Below are 9496 nucleotides of genomic sequence, written 5' to 3'. Positions count from 1 at the left end.
TGCTTCGTCTCGGCCTCCGCGCCCAAGCGCGCGGGCTGCGGGGAAGCCCCGTACCTCGGGGACAGCGCCCGCAAGGCCGCGGGGGCACCTGCCCCTCACTAGAGGCGACAGGGCTGGCTGTCACGGAGGCCTTCCCGACCCCGCAGCTGCTGCTCTTGGCCCCTGAAAGCGGCACAGCTGCTAAAAACGTTCTGCGGAGCTCGCTCTGACTCTGCGGCACCGGTAGCTCGCGAGCCGGATAATCTGTCCCCGCGCACCATTCGCTCCTTCCAAGATGAGAAGTGGAGCGGGTGTTGGACGGGAGGGAGGGCTCCTTTGTTTTTCAGTTTGTGAGTGAAAACAGGGTGAGATAATTTGCTACTTAAAACACTGAAGGACACAAACGCGAACCTGAAGAACATAAATGTGTGAAAAGTAGATGCTCTTCCCTGGTAACAGATGGATCCATTCATAATCAAGACATTTCAGTTTCAGAGTTAAATCTTAATAGTCATCATGCAAAGAGTAATAATCAACCTTTTTCTAGGAAACAGTCAAAAAAGCTTACAAAAGAAAAAGCTTAAAATTGGTCATTTAATCAAGGCCTAAAGCATCATCTTTTTGATTTATAGCACTACAGTTTGTTTCTGATGAATAACCACAACTTGTTGACAGTACAATAGTATGAAAATCTGTTACTCAGCAGGCAAGCACAGAGTTACAGGAGAAACCAAGAGGGCTGTAATACCTTCCCTACCCTTATTTCCCTTTACACGGCATGTGCTGTTATGTCATACGTATTTCATTGGCACGTTGTGGCTATGCTTGCTTCCTTTTTACCTCTCTTACTTATGTCAGAGTTAATTACTGAACACATTGAAAACATTATTTAATTATTAAGCATGATTATGTTAGAGGCGATTAACCTGGTCATTTTATTAGTTTCCTCTTTTCTGTTCCATTAAACTGTTCTTATCTCAACCCACAAGTTTTACTCTTTTCCCGATTTTCTCCCCCATCCCACTGGGGGGGGGGAGCGGGGGAGCAGGGGAAGTGAGTCAGTGGCTGCGTGGTGCTTAGTTGCTGGCTGGGATTAAACCATGACACTAGTATAGCACCACAGAAAGACATCATCTTCACAGTGACATCTCATGTTGCTAGCTTTTATATACAGTTAGTGTAAAAATGCTCCTATTTTTAAAATATCCTCAAGCACCTGTATTAGGATGCTCTCAGACCACATAGAATGGTTGTGTCCTCCAGTTTTGAGGAAATCCTTAATCAAAGAATTTATTTTTATAACCTAGATAATACAGTTGCTTGGTTTAAATCCTCCTGAACCCAAAGAAAACATCATTTGTTCTTTCATACTCTAATGCAGGAAGCTTCTCTCTGTATCATCCTCCTAACAAACTGACAAAGTTACTTAAACAGCCTCTTGGCTAGAATCCCACCCTCATGTAGAAACCCTGACTGTGGGTGCAGCTTTCATTACAGAGGCATATCTTAATACAGCTATTAGAAACTTTGCATATATAGGCATGCAACCTTTTTAATGTTAGGTAAACAGTCCCTTTTCCTCTCACTGTACAGCTTCTTTACATATTAATAGTACTATTTCATAAAAACAGATACATCAGTTACCATATTTTTAAGTGTATACAACTAAAAAAATAATTAATTTGGTTAATTACTGCCTTTTCGATTAAGACTAGCTATAACAGCATCTCTTTTGAGTGGATTGCACAATGCCATTTGTGAGTTTTGATACCATGCTGTGGGTGTTTGCCTTCTAGGTAAAAAGAACAAATCCCAGAACAAAAGTAGTGGAAACAAAGAAATAAAAGTGTCTGGGTATAAATTTATCAAAATATAACCAACTACTCATTTTCTTAGTACATCATCTAGTAGATGCTACCTGGTTTTTGTCTGGAAGGAATTTCACTACTAGCAAAGTTGTGTCTGCAGCTTGATGTCAAGTGAATCCCTGATCAGAAGACAGATAAAAAACTGCTAAGCAACAGTTTCAGTTCAATTGAAACAACTGAACAATTCCATCAGCCTCCTGAAAGTGCAATCAAGGATGACCTCCATGTTTATAGCTGTCTCTTCATTGATGGATTCACTCCCTGAGTAACAGCTACGTAGAAACTAGCAAGTTTCTTAGAAGTTCTACCCTGCTCACAAGCAAATTCTCAGGTTTGTCTCAGTTACTTCAGCCAGCTGTCGCTAATGCTACAGAACTGTCAGCCAGATGGATGAGAGCTGACAGTCCCTAATGGATTGAACAAAGAGGAGGTCTAGACTAATGTAATGTCATCACATTGATAACACTGAAATCCACATTTCCAGATTCTTGTCATTTCTGGTTTCATGTACAAACCGAAAAAGCAAAGGAGACCCATCAAATCCCTCTGGGCTCTCCAAATGCAACATCAAAATCCATGAGCATCACAGCCATTTACAGAGAATCATGTAGTCTGGCATACTGGTAGCTACTCTTTAAGTAGCAAGAGAGGTTTTTGTCTCCCCTGAGGGAGAAAGGAGTTTACAAAAAACTGTAGGAGAACTTATTTTTGTGCCGAATCCTTTTCGCAGTCAGACTGCTAGCAAAACTTGCTATATAGAATTTTGCTTGTAGTTGACCATTAGTAAAGCATTTCATTCACCTTTGAACATTTCAGTGCAATTGCTCTGAAAACTTCTCTTTCTATAAAGCTGATAGCACCTTGGCTAGTATTTAAATATTTGCTTTTGAAAATGAACATGATCCTGTCATTGATACTGGTGTACTTTAATACACTGGACCACAAAGAGCAGCAGCCCACAATCTGTTTTGTGTATGATTCAGGCAGCGATAAGCAAAGCTGTTGACTTTCAGCAGACAAGCAGGGAGCAGCTTCAGCCATCTGCTTCTAATCCTACTACAGTCTTTGAGTCAGTCCCCCAATACAGGTAACACCCAGTGCACCAGATGAGCAATGCTAGTTCACAAACATTCAGTGGAAGTAAAGACAGACCTAGTTGATAAGAAGAATAAATAATATGTGCATCAAATAATATGTGTACTCATACCTACTTTTTTTTTTTGAGAAACTAATTAGAGGTGAGAAGAAATCAAAATGCCCACCCAAGCAAGCAGATCTATGAGAATACACAAACGGAAGGTAGATGGAAGAATTCATCATAAAGGTACTGTAAAAGGCCACAGCAAGGTTAACTCATTTACTGAGCTCTCTCCTTCACAAGCTTTACTATGTTTAAACAGAATTAACAAAAATTGTGCAGCATATTTCCTTCAGCACTGATTTTTTTAAAAATAAAATTTATTGTAGGATGGAATCATTTTGCCATCTACTGGCAATTTACAGTGCTACACTAGAAACGTTTACTTAGTTTAACATAAGAAAATGTACAGAACAAGTCAGGATTGCAGCCTGGATTCAGTGACAGTCTTTGTGGTGTCCTGAATGTAAAACAACCTGAGAGGGTCCTGCTTCTGAGTTGGGGCACAAATGTACTCAGGCTGCCATCAGGTTTACCTTACCTCCATTTTCCACCCCCAACTTGAAGACTTTTTTTTTTCCCCAGGAGTGAATTGTTTCCACCTTTCTGATAATATATGTCCAAAAACATAAACAGGATACTACTTCAGTACACTCTTCATAGGAATTAGCAAACACTGACATTGAGACTGCCAGACAATAGCCAGTTTTGTCTGGTTGCAATTGACTGAACTGATCTTTACTGAACTCAAATTTCATTCTTTGGTGGAAGAAATTTAATTACTAGCTTAAGTGCAGGGAAAAGGAACATAATTTTCCTCCCGTAAAAATTTCCAGATCCCCTCTTGCAGGCAGAACAAATACAGGTGTAACATGATGATAACCTGGAAGTTGGTTTTACAGTACTTTGCAGTACTCATCTGCTCCTGTTCACTGTAAAATTTGTCCCTACATCTGTTAAGGAGCAATTGTGCTTAAACCACACAAGCAGCATGTTTTAAGAACTACAGCATCCATTAAGCTATGTAAGAAGCAATGCCATGTAGAACAGTGCTACACACGTCCTCAGATTCCTGTGTTGTTGCCTGTACAGACACCACCTGTAATCATTCACATAAGGCTAGAATGACACATCACTGTGCCATTTGGTTTCCAAAAATACAAGCAGTTTAAAATCCTTATTCCTTGGTATGCAACCTAAACGCTGTGTTGTTTTTTATATCTGGATACTACTTCCATAATGCCACAAGGTGGCCTCCACATAATACAGCATTATCACATCCTTTACAGAATGACATATGGAAGTATTTTTTTGCTTTACTGCAGTATTGGTATTAGACCACCGCAAAATGTCATTCCCTTCTTTGTATTTCAAACTCAAGAAGTTGTTCACATGCTGTGTAAAATTGTTTCACACCAGACAGGAGGTCAGAGCAACACAAAGCAGCTGCAAGCACTTTGGTAGGACCTTCTACCAGAGAGAATCCTATTCAGGAACCAATTGACACATTCACAGTCAAAGCAGGCCTGCAAGTTGTCTGCCCCAGAGAGTCTGGGAAATCCTGTGTCCAGCATACAAAGGGCTGCTGTAATTCAGAGCACCTTAAGAAGTTGCTTAAATTATGCTACAGTTGCTTCTGTGCTAGGAAAAACTGAAGCAATAAAGGCCAAAAGTGGCACAGAGCCACGTTCTGTCTGGAAGTTTAGGCATTTCTGGCCTATTATGAAACTCCATGCTGGTTTTCAAGGGGGTGATTGACCAAAGGCCACTAAAGATTGATTGGCACCATTTCAAAGCCCATCCATCCTTAATTTTTTGGGGGGTCTTTATTATACTTTTAAATCCCACTATAAATGATGTAAAATAATGCAATTGTAATTGGAGTGGCATTTTGTAGATGATAACCATTCTCTTTGCTGTATTAAATATGTTGTTACAAAAACTATTACAGTGTGTACTGTTAGAAAATCTGGATTCAAACTAAATATGGAAGTAGTAAAACCCATGCACTTTTATTATTTGACAAAGCAAAAGGAACAAAGCTGGGCCTTCAACTCATTCTCTTATATATAGAAAATTACAGTGGCTCTGAATTCAGTTGGCTATTTCTTGATCTCAGAAATTAAGAAATATTTCTGCAGTGCTGGGTTTTTTTCTGAAGCTTTAGCTACTCCTACTGCTTGTCATCTTCAGCAGTAGCTGTAGAAACCTTTTTTTTTTTTTTTTTTTTTTTTTAAACAAACACATTCTGGCTGCTCTTGAGAAGCCAAGAACTATAACTCCTTGGCTTTAAGTTCCTCTGTACATACCTTCCTTGTACAAGACTGGCATTTGAGATATATATAACCTTATACATGCACAGCTGATACCTGAGGGAGTTTACCAGCTGCTGCTTCTTTGAAATTCAACACTTAGAAGAATAACTGCACACAGCTTTTTCCTGTTGTCTTATTTCACTGTATTGGCTTGCGATTCTTCTGTAACTATTTTCAAGCCATTATTGAAATAAGCAACTTTTGTTCTTCTACCTTTAAATCTCTGCCTTATCTGAATTCTTTGGAGGTGCATTACACCTCTATTACACTGTAAGAAAGCTAAATATGAATCCTGTTTTTATGCTTAAAGGGCATTCCTATTTGTGTGGGCTTTTATGCTGAATCATCAGACTGTGCAAGTAAAGACTTGCCTTGATGAGCCTGAGTTAGTACAATCACAGAGAATTGCTCAAATGAACCACCATAGTGAATTGCACACATTATCTATCATTAATCAATGGCAAACAAGCTAATTTTCTATGCGTTGTTACATTGCTATTCAATGTGTTAAACAGCTTCATTAAAGCAACATGATTAGCAGCTTTGCAGTAAGTAGTAGTATTTCCTGTTTGACTCAAATATATTTATCTATGTCAACCTTAGACTAGAGGTAAATAAGAGTCCTATGGGAATACAGCGATTCTATACTTTTTTTTTTACTTTAATAGTTCAGCCTGAAGCAGGATTTGCCACTTCTCAGATCAGCACTGTGAGGTTAAATTAAGTAATTTTTAGATACTTAATATAAAATTTTATCATAAAAAAATCTTTACAATTGCAGCATGAAGTCTGGTACTTGCCGTATAACTCATGGGTTTGGATGCCTACATTTTTTTACTCCTTAATTTTTTGAGCTGTTTAAGAATGGGTAATTTTTGTATTTCCCATATAAGTTTAAGTTTTTGAAAAAATAGTAACACAAGTCATCTTCAAATGCCTCTTCTTCCCCTCCAGCTAGTTGCTTTCATTATTTGTAAACATATTTGACAACAGGCTCCTCTGGGAAGCCGTATAATGTCTGGTGAAATGCAGGGCCCACTGGAAGCAGCAGCTTTGCCACAGACAGCAGGAGTCCTAAATTTAATTTTGTATTTTGGTTTTAGAACTTTTATTTTAGGCAACTAAAACAACAATCATCCACCAAAAAAATAATGCAGGATTTAATTTATAAGCTTTTACTGTCTCCTGCAAGCCTAAAGAATTCAGCAAAGCATCTTAACAGTGGTGTTCACTCCAGGTGACAGAGACTCTGGTGTCTAGTTTAGAATTACTTTTTGCAAGAGTAAAGATGTGCTTTTAGATATTGAAATGTCAAAATAAGAAGTTTTGGAAAGAGGAAACAAAATCAAATAACTGCCAGGGCAACTCTGTATTCATGCAAGACTTGGGGCAGGGGAGAGGTAGAGGAGGGAAGAAATAAAGTGTATAAACTCTTAAAAATATACATCAACGAACTGAGGGCCCAGGTAATACCCATTTAGGAAAGAAGAAAAAAAACCCAAACAAACCACCAAACCAAACCACACAACAAACTAAATAAAAACCACCAACCTGCTCATCTCTGAAACTGATAATCTTACAATACATGATATCTCCTTCTCCATAAAATAGCATGATGCTTGATGAAAAAGCAACTGGACCTTTTAATGGCTGCAGTGTAGGTATCTGGAATAGAAGCATTCTTCAGCAAGGCCACAAAGAGCTTGAGCTCAGGTGGACCACCAGCAAGTCCCACTGCAGGCTTTCACACAGCCCATTATCTGGCTGGACAGTCTCTGTGGCAGACAAAACATGGGGAGATTAAAAAGTCTGAGCTTGTGCATTTAAAATGAGAAGATTCTCCTGGCATACAAAGCACACAGTTGCATCTTGACCTAGAAGAGGCACATACAGGAAAGAAAAACAAGTACTTTTATAACTGAATCATGGACACAACTTTAGATATGAGTTTGGAACGTTCTAACGGAAGTTCTGCTACGAAACAATCCTACTGAGGGTTCAGCAAAAGGGTTTCCTATTTTCTTAGCAGAGATGATGCTGTGTCTGAAGCTCACACAGAGCAGCAGATCAGGGAGCAGTGCTGCAGCCACTCCACACATGCCACAACTCTGTATGACTAACTGCTGGTGGTGCCATGAGGAGAAAAAGCGATATGAGACAGTAGCTGTTGTTGAGGCTGGGTTCAAGTACTCCCTAAATCTGTAATTATTGCTTATCTTCCTTTTACCTCACTGCTGGATGTGGGAGCAAAAGGAGGTTTGCTGGAGCCACCTGACTCAAATTAGTTCTTCCTCTTACTCAAGTCTCTCATTGTAGAGATGGTAAAATTTAATTATACTGCTGCAAAGCCACCACAAATAATACTTTCATCAAAAAGCACAATGCTCCTAAACAACTGTGAAGATACTATTTTAGACTTAAAATCAGTTCCTGGCCAAAATACATTTCCTGGCCAAAACACAACTTCAAATAAATGCCTGAAAAATCTGACAGTTATGCTGATCACCAGGAAATGTGGGCAGCAGTATCTTGGAGATATACCTCAGAGCTAAGGGACAGAACTTGCTCTATAAGGTATGAAAAAACCACCATAAGATTAATGATAATCAAATACCACAGAGGAACCACAGACCAATCCATTTTGTCAGAAAAAAGTGTTAATGAGGATACCAGGAACTGTGGATAAACAGATTTCTTAATACAGAAGCCTATTATGATCACGGTTTAGATTTGCTGAGTTTATGGAGGAAGAGAGAAGGTCTTGCAGTTCCTTTCACATAAGCAGAATTCTTGGTGTGAGAACTGTTTCATCCAAATCAGACTTGAGTGAGTCACCAGAGGCTAAATTCTCATTTTTCCATAGCTCCTAGAGAATGATTAAATGAGGAAGCACGTATCAGAACTAGTATGCCAAAGCCTGCATACAGAAACGCTGAAATACGCCTCACTAGTCCCCAAGGTAAAGGCTGATGTTTGCAAGCTGCCAGTTGTGAGGACAGCTCCAAGGGCGTTCTCCTACTGACAGCCCTTCAGAGTTAAGGTGGCCAAGGTCATGTACCAAATATTCAGACGATCGAGAAAGTAACCTGCTAAATCACAATGCAGTAATCCTAAAAAAAAAATCCAAGCCCCAAACCTACCAAAAAATCCCCAGTAGTGTTACCAACTCCTCAGAGAGACATTCTTTATGTCCCCTTTTTAGTGAAAAATGGGTGGCAGCATTTGTTGTCACCTGGCCACAGCACTACTTTATGCTAGAGACAAGCAAATTCTAGTTTTTCAGTTTGGGTGGGTTGGTCCCCCCCCCCCCCTTTTTTTTTTTTTTTTTTTTTTTTTTTTTTTTTTTTTTTTTTTTTTACCATTAGTAGCAGGCTTCTCTGTTCAGCTGGAAAGCAACTAAATACTGCTTTTTGAATCAAGAATTATGAGATGGAAAGAGTCCCTTTACAGATGTTAAAAGACATGCCACCAATAGAAGCATAAATGCACTGGAGCGCAGAAGGAAGTGTAAAAATGGTACTTCTGCACAGCAGTGACTGCGTACACGTGCTTACACAGCATCATGTGAACAAGACATGTCCTCACTCTGCCCAACTCCCTGATCATTTTCTGTGGGGTCAGAAAACCCTAAAAGGCATAAGCTTGCTTGCAAAAAAGAGAATTCAAGGAGGCACCAACAAATTTAAAGACCTGTACTCAGAGGGGGAAGCAAAATGGGTGAAGAATAGGGGGGAACCCCCCCCCCCCAACACCAAACAACAAGCCACTCGCCTCTAAGCAGGATTTCTCCCTAACTAGTCACCATCCCACCATTTATAAGTGTTCAGAACTGTGGGCATTTTTAAATAATACTTGATAGAATACTTGTAGAATTTAAAACCCATTTATGTACATACACGCACTCCTAATACAACAGCTTCACTTAAACCTGGTGACTGAAATAGCCATTACATTAGCGTGCATCATTCTGATTCTCTAGTGTTAATGCAAGGGGTAAGCAAAGTGGTAGCATCCAGTTGCCACGTGTAACTCAAAGGTATAAGCCTGTAAGTTTTCACAGTTCAGTGGCACTAAGCTGATAATTTGGTTTGTAGTGAGAACCTGGAAGACTTGAGATACAAGACATCTCTTGGGAAACCAGGTGTGCCAAACATGAAGGCATTTTATTCTTACTTGGATAACTGACAAGGTTGATG

Source organism: Haliaeetus leucocephalus, unplaced genomic scaffold (assembly GCF_000737465.1).
Source record: "Haliaeetus leucocephalus isolate CR32 unplaced genomic scaffold, Haliaeetus_leucocephalus-4.0 Scaffold417, whole genome shotgun sequence".
Taxonomy (NCBI): domain Eukaryota; kingdom Metazoa; phylum Chordata; class Aves; order Accipitriformes; family Accipitridae; genus Haliaeetus; species Haliaeetus leucocephalus.
This window is presented reverse-complemented; position numbering follows the sequence as displayed.